Source organism: Anser cygnoides, chromosome 5 (genome assembly GCF_040182565.1).
Source record: "Anser cygnoides isolate HZ-2024a breed goose chromosome 5, Taihu_goose_T2T_genome, whole genome shotgun sequence".
Lineage (NCBI taxonomy): Eukaryota > Metazoa > Chordata > Aves > Anseriformes > Anatidae > Anser > Anser cygnoides.
The window spans coordinates 27,623,528-27,641,925 of NC_089877.1; the positions used below are offsets into that span (position 1 = coordinate 27,623,528).

Genomic DNA, 18,398 nt, shown 5'->3' on the forward strand with positions numbered 1-18,398 from the left:
CCCTCTTATTCCCTCTGTTCGTTTTTCTTCAATCTCTTCAACTCAATTATCCAAAACAAAGAAGAAATGAAAATAGCAAACAAAAATGGGAGTAAGAAGGCAAGAAAGGGAAAATGCAATAATTGTTAAACCAAAGCCTGAAAAATATGTGGTTTCAATACCTTTATTTTTTTGCAATTTCTCATTGAGATGTCAAAAAATGTAGAGTAAACATGAAGTTTTTGAATTTTTCTTGAAACATACTTGCCATTTTTCACCCAGCACTGCTGCCAACTTTCTGACTGTGTAGTACAAACAGCTTTTCAGCTACTCCTACAATGGCGCATTCAGAAAAAGATGCATGTGCTAATGGCACCTGCACAGCTACTCATTTATGGCAGTAAAGGAGCAAGTGAACATGCCAATCAGATAATATATGCAGGCTGGATAACTATATACCTAACTACCTGTCTGTGTGTGGTACCGTAGCTAACTGAAGGCATTGGGGTGACATGGAGGCAGATATGTTCTCCAAAGTACATCCATTTTGTCCATAGCAGGAAAATAATTTTGCAATAATAATGTATAATCTACTTTATCAGTATAGGATTAAAAAAACAAACAAACAAAAAAAACCTGTTCTTTCTGAAGTGCAGCTTCCAAAAAAAGAAAAATTACTTAGGACCACTATGTTTCTCAGCATCAAGCATAGCTCATTCTTTTTCATGTAAAATAAATATCTGAAAAAAAAATCTGAAATCTCTTTATATACACAGTTATCTGTTTGCATTTAAAAAAAAAAAAGTGTGTATAAAAATTGTGAAAAATGCGAACATATATGTACAGTTTATCTATATGTGTGCATATATTTGCATGTATGGTAAGTATATTTCCTTAATGCAAACATTACTACAAAGAGAATGTTCATCTCTGATACTGAAGACATTAAGGCCTAGGGGATATTGGCTAGACACACTGTTAGAGCTGTGAAATAATTCTTGCCACCAGTTTTTCTAATGAAGACCATCTGCCAATAGCTTCTTTTTTTTTTCTTTTTTCTTTGGTTCCAAAAAAGAATTCAAATTGCTTTTAATCCAGCTGAACTTTTGAGGGATTAGCTATTATGTTCTCATTACTCCTTTCACTGACAAATGACTTTGACTTTCAGGAGCAATTCCATGCTTGAGTCAGTTCACCAAGCAGAATATTCCATTTCTAAAACGAAAATTTAAAAAACCAAACAAACAAACAAAAATTAAACAAACAAACAAAAACCAGAAAAGCCACCAACAACAATAAAAACAAAATTCCAAACCACAAAACAAAGCAAAACAACCCCACCAACCTTCTACCTCACTTATAAGCTCAGCTTTAAATCATCTGATTTTGTTGAATGTATAGATTTTACCTAAAAATGATCAGTTACATAGCACGGGGCTTACAGGTATTATATTTTACCACTTTTTTCACATTCATCAGAAAAAATAACTAGAAGTATCCAAAAAAATATTTCTAGTGTTTCTAATTGGTTCAGTAATAACTTTTAGGAATTTACTTCATGACTTTTATTTTGCTTGGAGAAAATATAAATAAAAGTAAATTAGCAAATACATATACAATGCATGGGGGGTGGGGGTGGGGTGGGGGGAAGTGTGTATGCATTTTCATCCGGACTTTCAGGAAATTTAACTTACTCTTTGAATAAGGACTTTTTGGATTCCCCATAACAGTGTTCTTTATGGCAGGTTATACCCTTCTATAGATTCACTGTCAGAAAGGCATTGCAGCATATTATATAAGAGATGCAAAAGAATCAACTGACAGCACATTTGGCTAAATGGTAACTAAACTGCCATGTTCTCAAGTCTGTGTCACTGAAAAAGGCAATACAGGAAGATTTACTCAGAGGTAGAATGCTCCTTCATTCAGTCTGTCTGCACCCATTTTCAGGCAGGAGGTCTAGCTAAATGGTTATTATAGTCCCTTTTGGATTAACATCTAGGAATTTTAGTTGCCAGCACTAGAACATTATTTATAGTCTTAGAGTGCATTTCCAACTCATTCAGCATTAAAGAAAATAAAACAGCCTCAATATTTTTGTGTGTATGGCAGTGTTGTCATCTGATGGGAAATGAAACATCCAAAGTCAAAATGAAGTTATTTAAGCTGAAGATTCTTCTACAAGACTGAACATTCAAAATCAATATTTTGGTTTTGTTACACATTACTGCAACCCCCTGGTAGATTGCTCCTAATAATTATCTCAGTAAAGGCAAAAGGGAGCAAAGAAACCCCACATTTTAATCTACTCTGCAGACCCATAAATCATCTCTGCAATTTTCCAGGGGTGTCTGTGCTGCATTCTACTTGCCGTGCCTTTGGACAGTATCTACTCTATGTTTCTCTGTGGTCTCTGTTCCCTCTTTCCCCCCACTCAGCAACAAGCCAAAAACAGACACACATTTCTTGTAAGAATCAGAAAACTAAAAGATGCTGTGACAAGCTCAGTAATGGGTACCGTTGCCCAGGCCAGCCTCTGTATTTCTGCGGGCTGTGCGCGGGCTGGCACCAAAGGTGGCTGCGTGGAATAACCACTGACAAAGTAGCACTGGGTGTACAGTCATACTAGGTGCAGGCCAACAAGATGTTGGGTGGTAGGCTCCCACCGGACTGGGTTTCGTATGTGACTCTGCTCAGCAGATGAAACTCATCTGGCAACCTTGAACTCAGTATTTCGTTGGCAGGGGTGGAGCAGAGTCCTTTAATAGGGGTGAGAATTCAGGGAAGGAAAGAGGGTTATATTGCTTTTTTAACAGCAAAGAATAGGCTTGCTGCAGCTCTGGTGCTTTCCAGTCCCATTGTGGGTTAAGAGAGGCTCCAGTTCCTTCAGAGCTCTCCAAGGTGCAGGGCTGGTGTGGGAGCTCCTGTCCTGGCAGGAAGGATGCGTGTTGTGCCCACTGAGGTTGCATGTGCCATGGCATTTTTGAACGGTATGTGAGAGCATGGAAATTATCAGGCAAAGTGGTGCCGTCTCTTATGTTATGGGATATACAGTGGCAGACCAGGGAAATTCCTGGGGATCATCCACACTGGTGAGCATATAGAAAAAGAGGTTTCCTGCCTGGGATTTCAGCTAGGGCATGGTGCTGTGTGCAGAAAGAACCGGACACTGTGTGTATTGTCAGAGAATTTGGCCTCGGGGGAGCTAAGAGCGATGCTGTGACAGGCCACTGTAGACACAATGACTTATATTTCCAATCAGGATTAATAATTGTTCAGGCCATCAAACATAAATAGCTGGTGTTTAGACAAATGAATTTTATATCAAGCTTTCGGTCATATGTATTCATGCACTGACACATCAATTGAAAGCAGGATGAGAGTCATCAAAGGAGCAATAGGTTGTGGGCAGTCTGACCTGATGGGTCCTGGGAAAAGTGTAGGTTTCAGTGCTGAGTACACAAATCAGACAGGCTAAGCCTGCATGGGAAAGGAATGGCCAGAACATATTGCTCATCGGTATGGCATGAAAGGAGTCAGTTTAAAGTTTGTGCACGCACGCTCTCAGAGACGTGCACAATCTTCTGTGTTTTGGGTTGACTTGTTTACTGGTTATAGTAGCAACACCATCCCCCAGTGTGGTTGGCCCAGTTGCTGTCACCAAACCAGCACTAACCAGATGCAGAATTTTGTTTCTATGGGGTAGATGGATGCCACGGGGACAGAAATCACAGATCTACAAGCCATTGAATAAGGCAATGGAGAGTTCCCTAGCTCCAACAGCCCTCCTCCCTGGCAAGCTGAGCCTCCAGTCCGGAGGTCTGACATTTATTTTCCTTTCCCGGCTCTGACTCACATAGATTCCATCCCTGATTAGGTGGGAAGCACACTGGCTGGCCTGGCATGACACTTGTACAGGTGGCACCTCTTCATGTTGTTCATACTCATGTTGGCTCCAGAAGAGCATCTGGCAAACACCATCTAATACTTACCTCGGTAGAGAGAATTGGAGGCAAAATGCAGTTATGAAATATGCTAAAATGTGTATAGTAAATGAGAGACGTGCCTGAATAAGAACGAAATATCCAGTTCATTCATGCAAATGACCTTAACTCAGAGCCAGGCTTGGAGCCAAAGTTCAATAACGTTTGCATTCATCTCTGAGCTTGGTGCTCTGAGGACAACATTTTGCTCCTGGTATAGCTTTAGACACTGTAACAGGATGGACTGTCAAAGACGTCCTTGCCAGGAAGCATCACTTCTCAGAGGAATGTTACAGCAGTGTAACTCACAAGTAAAACACTACCTATTGGTCACACTTGAGCAGCCACCAGAGTTGCAAGTACAGCACAAATGGAATGTGGGAATTTGGCCTAAACATGTATATTGCATCTCTGGATTCTAAAAAATACGATTAAATTTTTAAACATTTGAGTACTTCTTTTAATGGATAAAAGTTAGCATTTTTGTTACTCACTGTTCTAAACAAATTACAAGTGGCTCTGATGAGATTTTAAAATTCCTGATTTTTAGAGTAGCAAACTCATGAGCAGCATGAGAAGCGGCTTGCCCTCTCCAGACTCTATCCCATTTGGTAAAAAGAGCTCAGGCAGGCTGCCAAGAGTGCAAAAGCTAAACAAGTCACAACTGTAGGCACAACACCCGTGCCTCTGCAGCCCAGGCGAGGCGCTGGCATCCCACTTGGAAGGAAAATGGGAGGATAGCATTGCTGACTCACAGAGACAGGTGGAGGAACAAAGCAGTGGCTTGGGCTTAACTGTGGAATTGACTGTAAAGGAAATTTTTTTTGCCAAGGGATGCACTCTGTTTGTGATCAGCTCCACCATCAAATATCTTGTTCTTGGCTAAAAAAAATGAATATTTCTCCTTGAGGTTCCATTGATTTATCAGCATAGGAGCGAAGCGTTCTTCTGGTATTGGCACAGTTAAGAGAACCATCTTACTGGGCCTGACACAAATGTCACTGCAGTAAACCAGATAGGAAAAAAGTTAGTCACTGTAGAGCTGTCACACTGAAATGCATAGCATTTGTTACTGATCTGAGTTAAGACTCAGACTAATGGCAAAGGCTCCATTTCCCATTGCTCCTTAATTTATTTATTTTTTTGAATAAGAAACATTAAAATATAGTCTTGATTCAACATTTTGAGTTAGAAAGCTTTTGTTTCCTTCAAGTTGGAACTTCTCACAATTTTGAAATCTTAGCAAATTTAGGCATAAAATGATGAAAGACAGATCAGCATTGTAAAAAGTTATTACAAAATTATAGAAATGAAATGCTTCAGCTGACCTCAGCTCACGCAGTTTTCAGATTTTCAATTTGTGGAAATTATTAAGATTTTTGCCTTTCATCCGGAGCTAAGAGGAAAAAAAGGGCTAGCAGCTCAGAACTATCTGTAGTAGCAGAAGGGAGTTTCCCATTCTGCTTCAGTCCCATTTGGTTGCTTTCTGTTCTGAAGTTATTTGCTAAGGGCCACTTATTCCTGTAATCTATAAAGGCCTTCTAATGGAAGTGATGGGGTGAGGCAATGGAAGTTACTAAGCAGTTCTTGAGTATGAAGACCAAAGCAGCTCATAATTTGTGTCCCCCTCATTCTTCCCCCCCTTGGCTTCTGCTCTGTTTATTCCCCAAACTGGCATTACTCCTTGTATTTTTACACGGGTAGAGACAAGCAAAGCACCTTGCTAATATACAAACCTCCATCACACTCAAAGCACTTAATGAAGGGCTGTTAAACTTCCTGCAGACTAGATTTCAAAACATAAGAATATTTTTAAATGCAATTAAAAGTCTTAATAGATTTCCCAAAGCCAATCCAGAATAAAGAACATTCCTCTTTGGCAACTTGCAAATAATGGAGAAATTTCTGACCACAATGTCTCTGAAGCTATCCCCAGAGTCAAACTGGAATTTTTATTGCTGTATTGCCTTTTTAGTCATGCCACTTTTTAGCACTTTTCGTTCTGCAAGTAAAGGCTAAATATATGAGCAAAAGTTTCTGATGCAGTTAGAAGCAGCTTATTCAGCCTGTGTTGTTTATGAACTGTAGGCCACTCCTGTTCTTTCAAACCCCTGCATTACTAAGGCTTCCAGGAAGTTGCTCAGTGCTGTGCCATATATTATCAAGCAACTTTACATGCTGCGGTGAGGCCAGCCATCATTCCTTGCCAGTGAAATTCATCCGTCTTCTTGTTTAAGGGTCTCTGTCAGTGACTGCACAGTCACGTAAGTATAAAGATTGCTCCAAATGAAAGATGTGGCCAGCCAAAGACACATCATAGCTCAGACACCACAAACTTACCTCATCAGCAAACAAATTTCATTAAGACAAGATTCATTTAATAGAAATTGGTTTCCAATGGTGTATAAATGCATCAGTTAGTCAATTTGGACATTCAAATTGGGGTTCAACCAGTGTGTCATTAAAATAGATTCGTCATTCCCCACTTCCAGAGAAGAAAAGTTTTCTGTTGAGATTACCTCACTAAGGACAAGCATAAGCTGTTATAAACACCAGCATAAATATGGTAGGAATCTCCATGGAAGAGCCACTCACAACCACACCACCCTGCACCTGCATCCTGCAGAGACTCTGAGGTGCCTGTCCTCTGTGCTTATAGTCAGATGGGATCGTCAAACCATGTGGGGAAAGCAGAGACAAGAGAGGTGCAAGACTGCTGTCACTAACATGGCAAGTCACAGCCGAGCTAGGAACAGGTGCCAGGTCTACTTTATGTGCTGAAAAAGATTTTAAACATAGCTATCTCTTTTAGACCGCAGACATAGAAATATGAGAAAGCAAAAAGATATGTTTTTGTCTGCTTAGTGCCATTGAATCTGCAAACATACTCATTTCTGGCTAGAAACAGAAGTAACAACTTCCACCTTCTCCTTCTTCTCACTCCTCATAAACCCGAATCCTATATCCTGCAAGTGGGTAGTTACAGACAGGAGAAATAAAGGGGGCATGAATTTCACATGTTCTCTACATTGAATATTTTGGTCCCAAATTAAAGCCAAGAACATCCATCAAAAAATCCAGATCACTTGATTTCACCTTTATGCTATGAAGTCCCCTTTCAGATTATCAGAATCTAAACACAGTATATAAGACCTGATATCACAGTAGAAGAAGACAAAGAAGAAAACAGCGAGCTCTGCTTTAGGCCCTACTGATCAGTTGAACATTTTGAATGACTCCCAGGTGAGACTGAGTCCCTGAGTTCAAATATATTTAGTTCCTAGAAGTATGCATGGACATTCATAAACACTCCCCACATGATACCAAGAGAGAAAGCACTTGCAGGGAAGTCTGATCTCACCTCTGTTTCAAAATTACATATGAATACTGTTACCACTTGAGTTTAGATGGTAAATTATTAAACAGTAAAACCAATCTGATGTCTCTCTGACCAAGACTAGCACCTCAGTGTGGTTCAAGAGGATTTTTGCCTGTGTGTTTGCACATCATAAATGCCACGTATTTGTGTGTACTTGTACATTAGTACACAGACACGTATATGCATGCACGCACAAATGTGTGTATATGTACAAGGAAAAATGAAAGATGCATGCAGAGTACCAAAAAAATTCTGCATTTCTGGGAAGAAAGAAAAGAGGAAAAACAACATTACAAAAGAAAACAAACTGCTTTCACGCCTGTCTAAAAAAAAATGTATATATATATATATATATATATATGTATTCCTGGCAATGAGAGTCAGAAAAGTGCCACAACACATGTTTTTCATATACAAGTGTCATAAGGCAATGTCAGGCATATTGCAGTCATCAGAGTTTTCACTGTGGAGCCATGCACACACATACTCTGCACAGAGCCAGAAACGTATGTCACAATGTCGATTGATACTGTTATTACAATCACCACAAGCCCTGACTTGGAAGCACTCTGCGCTAAGGCAGCCCCAGAAGGTCGAAGGGACAAACTACAGCTTAAAGAGCTGTGTTTTGGTACTCAGAGCACCCTGTTGCTTGGTGTTGGGATGTGAATCGGTGTACATCAGATGAAGAGGTGGCTTTGCTTTCTTACTGTCTCAGCACTCAGGGGAATGGTAAGGGAAGAGGGAGTCGCAACCTCTGCCTCCCTTCTCCTCTTTGCAGATACAGGAGGCAGAGCAGTTATTCTGCACACACTGCCATCTGCATCAATGCAGGTGAGGACAAACTCAAAAAGCAAGGTATAAACAAGGGAATTCCCTTCCCTTTTTGTGTATGTTTATATACCTTGTGTTTTACCCTTCCTAAGTCCAATTTCTATTAGTTCATATTTGTTTCTTATTTTGGTCTGAAACTATTAGTCTAAGCATTTGAAATTTTGATAAATATTTTTCATTAGGTGTTACTTCTGGCTGTTTATTGATTCTGTTGTACTCCTGAGGTTCATTTATTAACAAACTAGCCTCAGGCTAATTTCATATAGAAAAAATACCTACTGTTCTTATCCAGTATGAGTATCTGCAGAGCTCCCTCTGTCATCCTGACCTCCATGAAACAAACCCATGTCCAGTTTGATGTAGCAATCACCATTTTGTCTAGTGGATCATTCTACTAAGGGAATAAATCTGGTGCCTTGGCAGTAAGTTAAAGTATGGTTTGGCAAATACATGTAGGCTTTGATGCTGTGAGTTGTCCTTTCCAAGCAAGAGTTTCTGGGTGGTATTTTAAAGTTATACTGTCTGCTGCTGTTTTCCTGGATATGATAACATTGCAATGTGTCTGTTTTGAAGAGGCCATGCTTTATGAATGCTGCACATTTACTGATCTCTTCTTATGACCTTTCTTTTTCCCCAGAAGTGGAAATGACAACAAATGAGCTCACATTGCAAGGGCTCAAGTGCCTCAAGGTGTCTTGGAGCACAGCCAGGCCAGGGAGCATGGGCTGAACCCTCAGCAGGGAACAGCTGACCCTGGGCCTCACTGATAACTGACCCCTGGCCTTTGGCTCGCTTACTGTTGAGGTCCAGAAAAGGACATTTCCAACCTTTCAGCTGAGTCAGGTGTGAAACTGCATAATTTGCTGCTTTTTGAGGAAAACTCTTTTGCACCAGAGGTAGGCGCTCTCCCAGCACTCCCTGTCCACAGACACTCAGCTCACCGCTCCCTGAGGGTGCCAGGCAGGGTTTCCAGTCAAGCCCAGCTCACTGTGGGCACCTGGCTTTGGGAGGAGTGTGGAGGGGGAAGGTGAGGCACCCTGCGGCCGTCCTTCCCCTCCAGGCACCTGAGGCCCCCCCCAGGCATTTGGCCTCCCTCTCTCCAGCACTGCTTGGTGCTCAATGGCATGATGCAGCCCCTGGTGTGGCTGAGGAGGAGGAGGTTCCGGGAGCCTGAAGTATAGATAGGAAGGCCACACTGGTTCCGTGTGTTGGCATGTGCTGAAATGGAGGGATGATTGAAACAGCGCCTTCTCCAAGATTCAGACTTGCTGCACTTGCCTGTACAGCTGTAGGCTTTAGGAAACCCCACTCTTTCCAGTACAATTTCCACCTGCAGTATGGCAAAGTTGGTCAGCTAGTCCTCAGATACCAAACACTGCAATAATGTTTTTCTTTAAGTGCGCCTGTGTCTATATTCAGTCTTCTGGACAGAGAGGTAAGATAGCATCACCCTCCAAACAAGTCATTGTATTCTTTGGTGCATTTGATCTCTGTCAACAAATGTCTGCCCTCATTCCTTCACTGAGGTGAGGCAGCAGCAGCTCAGGCAGGGGAGGCTGGCTGCCTGAACTTCTGGCACAACACTGGGTTTCCAGCTTCAGCAGTTAACAATGGCAGAAATTTTGTTTCAGAAATGGATGGTCAATGAAAACTATGGTTTGCACAGCAGCTGCAGTCATGAATCTCAAATCAAACAAAGAGAAGGAGAGATAAGGTATTCGCACGAAACATTCAAGGAGTCAAAATGGCATTTTCAAATTTTTAAAAAAACATTCTTCAATCTTTTTCATCCTAAATCTTCACATTTAGCTTTAAAAACCACATTGGATATATTCATCATTCAACAGCAAGACATAATTTTTCATTAAATCAACAAAGAAAAAAAAGTATTAGTTTAGTAATATAGAAGCAAAGAAACTATCTTCTGGTCTGTTCAAATATGGCATTAAATAAGATGGGATATCTTTATGTTATGAGCCTGTGAAAGGTGTGATTCAGCCTCACTTTAGTAATGTTAATCTGTGTTTACATTTTAAAAAAGCACAAAGCAACATTATTTTCAAAGACTAGATGTTTTGTCCCTTTCTGGACTAAGTTTGTGCTTACATCGTGTGTAATGGGGTCTTGTGAGTTTAATTTTCACATGCTATTTTTAAATGTACATACAGCTACAGTTATAAAAGTGGGGAAAAATAAAAAGTTCAATGCAAAACTTAGCATAGTTCCAGCAAGATTTATATAAGAGACCAAATCATGCCAGGATCCAGCAACTGGAATCTTCAAGGAACTCTGGGGAAGTTCTTTACCCCATTTCTGCTGCCACCACTGATGAACAACTCAGTTTTCCTTTACAAAGTTCATTCCTTACTCTGCCAAAAGAGTGTTGGCAAGCATATTTTACATGAAGCAGTCTGTAATTAAACACTTGTAGATGGCTGAACTCAGTGAGTTATGAATGCTCTGGGACATATAAACAGTCCTACAACAAGAATTGCTTCCATAATTTGAGTCAACAAAGTGAATGAGTTCTAAGCACAATTTAATAAAAAATGTAAGACAACATAGCAACACTTCTTTCTCATTAACATGGTACTACGAGAGTACTGTAGTTACACTATATCTTTAAAAAAGCCGAGGAAATCAGCAAAGAAAGGAACATTTTCTGTGTTATATTCAGGAGAAAAGAGTTGATGCACCCTAAACACAGCTCAGGCAAGAGAACAGACATGAAACGTGTAGAAAATGCCTATAATTCTTCTGGAAGCAGGATGTGATTTTTTTTTTTTTTTCCCAAAAAATAATCCAATCCCTCATTTCTCATCCCTTTCCCACTCTTTAGTTGTGCAAGTGTTGGAACAACTTGTATCAGCAGGCTTAGGCTAAGGTTGACGAGCTGCTAACTTTTCAGTTGTAATTTTGTCTTGTGCACCACAGAAGCTTTGCTGCAACAGATGAAAGATGTAGGGAAATGCCTGAGAAGCGGAGTGAAGCATTTCTGGGTTCAGTGCCTTGTTTGCATGGATAGATTGGTTTTTTTGGTACAACACTGTCTTCGCATTGTGAAGATCTATCTATAGTAATGCTGGACCAGGTCATCCTGGTCAATTTTTAGCATATACAGCAATGTGCTGCATTGCACAAGTGCAAGTTTCCCATACTGGTCCCCATTTCCAAGTGGCTTTCCATCAGCTCAAATTCTAATGGAATATTCACTGTTGTCCATAGGTATAAATGTAAATATAAGGCACCTGAATTGCCACTGCCTTGAAAAGTAACATGACCCCAGCATACAACAGCTCATGTGGGAACACACTTTAGACAGGTTGGGAAATGTTGAATATTTGATTTTGATTGAAAAAAAAATATTTTGACATTTCTGAACTGAATTTTTTTCTGAACATGTTGGTCTTTGAAAATGCCAATTTGGGATGAAAATAGTTTTTAAAATATCAGCCTCTTTCCCTAGGAAGGAAATTTCATCTGTCAACTAGTTGTACCATCCAAAACTAGTCAAGAGCAGGAACAAGTAGAAAACACGTCCTAAATAGGTACCTCTCTGTCTCTTGTTGAGCCCAAGAAGTTTAACTCAAATGGAATCATTTGGATTGGGCTGCTTGCCTTTTTTTTAATGGCCTAATTTTGTAGCAGTAGCCAGGACTATAATAACAACCAAAACAAAGAAAAACATGGAATTGGACTTAGAATTAGTACATTCTGTCTGCTTATGAGGGAGAAGTCCAACTCAAACTCTTGCTCCTAAACACTTGCTCAAATTTTAGGTTTGACTGGGGATTCACAACTTCTAACTCAAGTTTCTCTCTGTTGCTCATCAGATACAGTCATGACAAGTGATCTATAGGCTTTGATAGTTCTTGAACAGGTTCTACACCACCTTGAAATTACTCAGTTACAAAGAAAGAAAGTGTTTTTAAGCCAAATTCTTTGTCCTTGTAATTTTGGGACCACCAGGGCTTCTGAACAAGCCTTTGTAGCTAAGCCCGGCAGGTGATGCTGCTGTGATGTCTGAGTTTCCTTCAGTAGGAGTGATCACTAATAGTCATTTAGTCAGGAGGAAACTTGCTCGTCCTTTCAACCCAGTGGCAGCAGGCTCCAGTGAGTGTCTCCCTCCCTCCGTAGCTCCTTTCCTCTATCATATTCCTAACACCTGGGCCTGTACAGTGTCCTGCATGGGTTTTGCTGTCAGCAGCTCTGTTCAGTAGCTGCAGCAGAGGACTTCTTCCCCAGACATATACAGACATTTACATTCCCTGATTCTTAATACACTGAACAGCAGCCAGAAGAATAAAGGTGTGTGACTCACCATCCTGGCTGATCTTTACTTACCTTAAAGAAAATTTTTCTGCTTATTAAGTAAAAAGAGAGAGAATACGAAGGACAACAAACAAAATACAATAGGCATGACACAACCATGTGAAAGGAAAGGAAATGTGAAAGGAAATTTGCTAATATTCATTGCTTCCTTTCTAAAGAACACTTGGACACGTGTAGCTTTAAAATTTCCCACTGCTGCAGTTGAGGGTGTTAGGCTACTGTCCTACTTGGGAAGGGGCCCACTCCCACACCTCCCTCCCACTCCTTCAGGGTCTTTTTCTTGGTAGTTTTGTAGTTACCTCTGTTGGTGTTAAATTAATCCCTTCACCTCTATCCTTCTCTGTTTTGCCTATCTGCTTTCTTCTTCCACTTGAAAAGCTAAGTATCTTTGAATAAGCCTTTCTTGTTTTACAGTAGTGTTGGTGTTTGGACTGGGGAAATACTTTAGCCATGAGATTATTGCCAACAATCCTTATTTCTGAAAGAAAAGTAGGATGTTTCTTGGCAACACCATCTGTGAGAAATGGGATACTCCCAAACTTTTGGGAAAAATCCCTACTGCCAGCTCCCACACATCACATTATTTTTCTCTCTGTATTGTGTTGTCTCTTAAAACAATAACTTAATGTGAAGATGTAGAAACCAACAGAGTCAACTTCAAAATTTACTCATGTACTCATCATCCTCAGTGTGAGGACCACAGTGCTGCCATGGCACCAGAAAGCTGGGAGCATACATGTAGGTCCCTGGTACAGGGCCCTACACGTGTCCAGGCATCACATGTGTATGTAATAGCCTGGTATTGCTGGAGTATTCCCATCTGTGAAAAGCTGTAGGAAAAGGGTTTGTTAAGTGTGGGAAGAGCTGCACTTCAGACAACAAGTCTCAGTCAGGACTGAGACTGTTCATGATTCAGAGCAAAAGGCAGGACGACAATAGCTGTCTTCCTGCCACCAGTATGTTAAGCCTGTAGTACAACACCAAGCTGAGCATGGAGTCAAAAGACTCTGTTTAAAGGTTGTTATGCAGTGTTTCTGGACATACTTTTTGATGCTATTTTCTTCCACTCTGTGCATGAGTCTTTTCTGTATCTTCAGGGAACAAAAGGAAGTGAGCAATGAATTTTTGAAGCTTGAAACAGGTGAACTAAGTGTGATGGACCCAGCGACAACACAGCCTATTCCCCCAGCTCTCTCCCCTCCAGCTTAAAAACAGCTCAGAAAAATGAAAATGAACTACAAGTGTCTGAGATGGCAGGGAATGAAAAGACACATTTTTCATTGAACTCATTTTCTACACAGAACTTGAAACAAAAAATGGAAATTAAATATTTGGAAGAAGGGCAAGTTTTTTTCAGCTCTCCTGGGAAATACAGAGAAATGGAGTTTGAAATTCTTGCTGGAAATGCATCTTTTGTGAGGGACCAGAGAAATTTTTAAGGGACAAATTGGAGCTGTGATGGATGGCTTGTGGTTGTGACTTTTCAGTGGAGAGGAGGAAAGGATGTTTTTAATTTCAGGTTCATGGAAAAATCTCATAAAAGAGGGAAAAGAGTGGTAAACATGAACATGAATATGACTCAGGGGATTTAAAATGTAATGCAAACCTAAAAATGTGACCAGTGACAACCAGGCAGACAAACTATAAATATAAGTAGTCATGAGAAGCTGGCCTGATATAAATGGCCTTAGGAATTTGAGGGGGAAAAGAACATTACATTCGAGGTGTTGAACCCAAGTCCTAAATAAATGTTTGATACACTCACTGGGTTGAATATTTCTATTACTATTTTTATAAATTTCCTTTCCAGAAGAGTCTGTTCTGGACAGCATGTCTGACCTCCTGCATAACTCAGGTCATATAGTTTCTTCCAGACATTTCTGCATGAAACCCAAAAACCCGCAGTTGAATTAGAGCCTATCTTTCAAAGGGCAGGACATCTTGCATAGAAGACTCCAGCTGATAGCTAGCAGAGCTTTAGTCATTTGTGTTTGCTGATAAAAACTCTCATCCTGTTTTCAAGTTGAATCTTGCAATTTTCAACTGCTGGCTATTGGCCTTCATACGCATTTGACTACTAGATTTAAGAGCTCTTCAGTGTCAATTATTGACCCACCTTTTTGATGCGTTATCCCTGGTTCAAGAGCTCTTCAGTGTCAATTATTGACCCACCTTTTTGATGCGTTATCCCTGGTTCTCTACATTCCATCCATGGAGTATAAATGCCAGTACAGACTGGGTTATGGGAGGAAAAACCTCTATTTTTCACACAAATGTTGTCCACTGTTTGGCAGTTTGTAATATTGGGTTCAACAGACAGACAAAGCTGCAGAAGCCATTGGTTTAAAGAATAAAACTGTAGTACATGGAAATATTTTCCCTACTTAAGTGAGACCCCCATGAGAACCAGTGATGTTTCTGGAACAAGACCTTTCCTATATACTTACTGAAACATAGCTGATTATAATTATTTAAAATGAATAATCAGTCAGAGAGGGGATTTTATTTCTTAGACCAACTGTGCCATGCACCTATCTACAGGCATAATATGAAAATAAAACAAAACAAAAAACTTTTAAAAATATGTGAGAGAAGGAAAGATTTATCCAGGTTTAAACATTTTGTATTCAGACTTATTTAAAAATTTAGTGGTAACTCCGCATATGGCATGGGTTTGGAGTCAAACTTATTTACTTATTTTACACAATATCAGAATATTCTCATGAAACCAGAAGTCAGCCTATGAACTATCATATGGAAGAAAAGACTGATTTAAGATTCTTGACGAGCTCACTTGAAAGCATTTGTGTGTGTGTGTGTGTGTGCAAGATTCCCATTTTTACCTCTCAGGAACTTAACATAAAAAAATTCATATGATCTAGGGTTTATTATTATTATTAAAGCTGAATCAGATTTGAGAATAAATTTTTCTAAAAGATACAATTCTACTTTCAGCCACATGTGTTAAAAGTTTGCTACTGCAGTTTTTCCCTCTGAACATTACAGCTCTCCTGCCTGTATTGCACACCTTAAAAAAAAAAAAAAAAAAAAAAAAAAAAAAGATGTGCCTTTTTTCTTCCAGAATCTTACTAGGAAGACAGCTCGACAGCTCACATCTGAGAGGCATATTTTCATCTTGCTCTGCAGAGATGTCTGTTTTTAGTATAAAATAATTACCATGAGTGTATTAGTGTGCCTGGCTCAGGCACTGCAGACACTGCTGCCTGGACAGATGTCTAATGACACGCAGCCACATTTCCTGACAAGTTTGTATACAGCCACAGACGAGTCTGCAAAAATATAGCGATGAATTCCTGCAGATGGATAGAAATAAAAATTAAAAATAATGCCTTAAGAAGAACAGACATCATGAGATGTGTCTAAATGATTTTGTCATCTTAACTATTGATAGCAAGCATTATCTGGATCTATGAATCAGATTCTGTGAAACAATCCGCACTCCTGAAGGGGAGGTATCTTTGAAGTTTCTTCTCATCACTAAGGAGGATTTTCGCTCTATGGAGTTCATTATTGGAAGGTGCCTCCTGCAGCAGCTTTTCATTATTCACCCCTCACTACACCCTGCACAACCTTCCCATCAGCACCTTACCTATTGTCCCACAGGATGCAATGGGAGGTGGGGAGAAAGCCATCTGCTTCTGAAGGTAACCGGTCCAAGTTCCGCACCAGGAACATCATACTGAACTGTGGGCGAATCACTCTCATAGAGAACACAGGATGACAGGAAAAGCACAATTACCCCTTTTGCATCCCCAGCTTATTGACCCTGTATTGATGATGGCCACAAAGAGAGATGAAGTATTGCCAGGTTTGTTTAAAGTACTGCTTGTCTGCCAGTCCTTTATTCTCTCTGTTACATATTCACTTGTTCATCCAAAAGAAAACATGAGTAGAAGAAAACTATTCAGATGTTCCAGGTTTAGATAGCTGTGCTTTATTGCTGTTAAGAACCAAGTAGGATCTTTTTTAAAAAAATATTTCAGTGACGAAGTTATAGCTTTTAGGACTGTCATTTTTGCATACCTGGCATCAAAATCCATCGTGGTTTCAATGAAATTGCCCAGGTTCCTCCTCTGACCATATGAGCGTGTTTAGCATGAATTCTGGCCATACTTTCTCTTTTTTGCCTCTCTGCAAAGGGATTCTGTCAAGCAGAAGGTCATCTGCCTCCTATGGTGTATGTTGTAAGCCATACAAATTGCATTAAAAGCCAAGACTTCCCTTAACAAGATTTCTTTCCTTTTCTCCTCTGCCTCCCCTAATAGAATCCTGAACATGTGCTACAACTCAGCAGAGGGGTGATGACGATAGAAAAAATACACTAGTGTTTATTGTGAATTACTATCCCTCTGTTTAGCAAATCGTTATGATCTGACTTGATTTCTTCACATGGTTTTGGCATTTTTAAGTATTTGCCTGGATAATTATCTAGCAGAATTTCTGATGAGCTTTTGCTTGCCCTGATGGCCCAGTAGTCACCTTTTATGTTCTATAGTTGGCCACCTAATTCATGAGAGACCATTTTTTGTGTCTGCACAAAATATATATTCTGGATAGGAATTTTCAAGTGAATAAACATGTGGGGTAAAATTTAAGGAACATCTAGAATAATGAAAAAAATGGGGAATTGTTGCAGTTATCTTATTATTTACAAATTCTATTATGACACCATAACTAAAAGCAAATGGTGTTGCAGCCTTTTATTCACAACAATACCAACATATTTGAATGAGGAAGATTTTTTTGTTTTAACTTTCGAATCTCTAGCCAAAATACTATTCCTTCACTGTCACTCAACATTGGCAAACTGATAATTCGGGGATGAGCATGTCAAGGGCACAATCTGCAGTTAAAAAAAATATATAAAATAAACAATAATGCAAGGGGGTGGCCTTCAGAGCTATCTGAAGAAATAATACTAGTTCCTTCTTGGACTGTCTTTGTGGGATGTGGGTTTTTTGTCAGATGTCTCATAGCCTGAAGACTGTGGAACGGACTGGTTTTGATCCTCAGCCACACGCCAGCATTTTCCAGTCAGGATCAGAACCATATCAGCCACATGTAGAATTACTCTTGGTTGTGTCTTGCCCTGCACCATTTTCCATTGGAAAGGCACAAAGTCCTCAACCGGTTTGAGAAGTGAATGACTTTTCACTGTTGTACTCTCAAGTACTCACAAGTCCCCACAAATAAAGATATTACTTGTTCACTCTCTTATTTATCATGCACATAGGAGATAGACTTTTCCTCCTGTCCCTGCCTTTAGAGGCCTGCTGGTCCAGTGAAGCTGAATTTGCTTTATTCCACCATTGCATTTTGGATGCTTGCTAAATCCTTTTATGTGCTCAGCTGGGCTACGCATCTTTTAGTTGGTGGGTTTTGGAATAACTGCTGCATTGTGATTCACTTTCCCTTCTGAGGGTCTATCTTCAAATTGAATTTCTACTTTTATCTTGTCTGGGTTAACTGGACGGTCTCAGCTGACACAGTCTGAACAGCCTGATTGGAAGCTGGCAGCTGAAATCCAGGTTGGAAGCTACAGTCCACTGCCTATGTGGATGTCCGTCTCTTCTAGCAGTGCTTTGTCATCTCTCTTACTTTTTATTGCGTGTGACAGGGTGGAACCCTCATATTCCTGTTGCCTATTTTTTCCTTCTTATGGACAGTGTTTGTGGGAAAGATGACAGGGATTTTTTTTATTATTATTATTATAGAACATGCTGACAGCTTCTTTCCCAGTCCAACAATAAATAACCCTATTCTCTGGTGTCTCTTGGAGAGGCATCTGCTCAGTGTAATTCTGTATTTCAAGCCAGGAAGATGATATGGATCCTTCACCATTTAGTGATACCTGGTAAATGCTCACTAGA

At 40.0% G+C, this 18,398-nt stretch overlaps 1 long non-coding RNA gene across 1 annotated transcript in view; it reads right to left on the reverse strand.

Moving 5' to 3' along the window:
* Nucleotides 1–3,514: 3,514 nt before the first annotated feature.
* The window catches only part of LOC125184940 (uncharacterized), a 248,911-nt gene continuing 234,027 nt past the window's right edge, over nucleotides 3,515–18,398 (reverse strand). The window contains exons 4-5 of the long non-coding RNA XR_010831763.1: nucleotides 15,685–15,821; nucleotides 3,515–9,858 (exon numbers count right to left, since the gene is read on the reverse strand). This is a non-coding gene — a long non-coding RNA (uncharacterized lncRNA). The remainder of the gene's footprint in view (nucleotides 9,859–15,684; nucleotides 15,822–18,398) is intronic.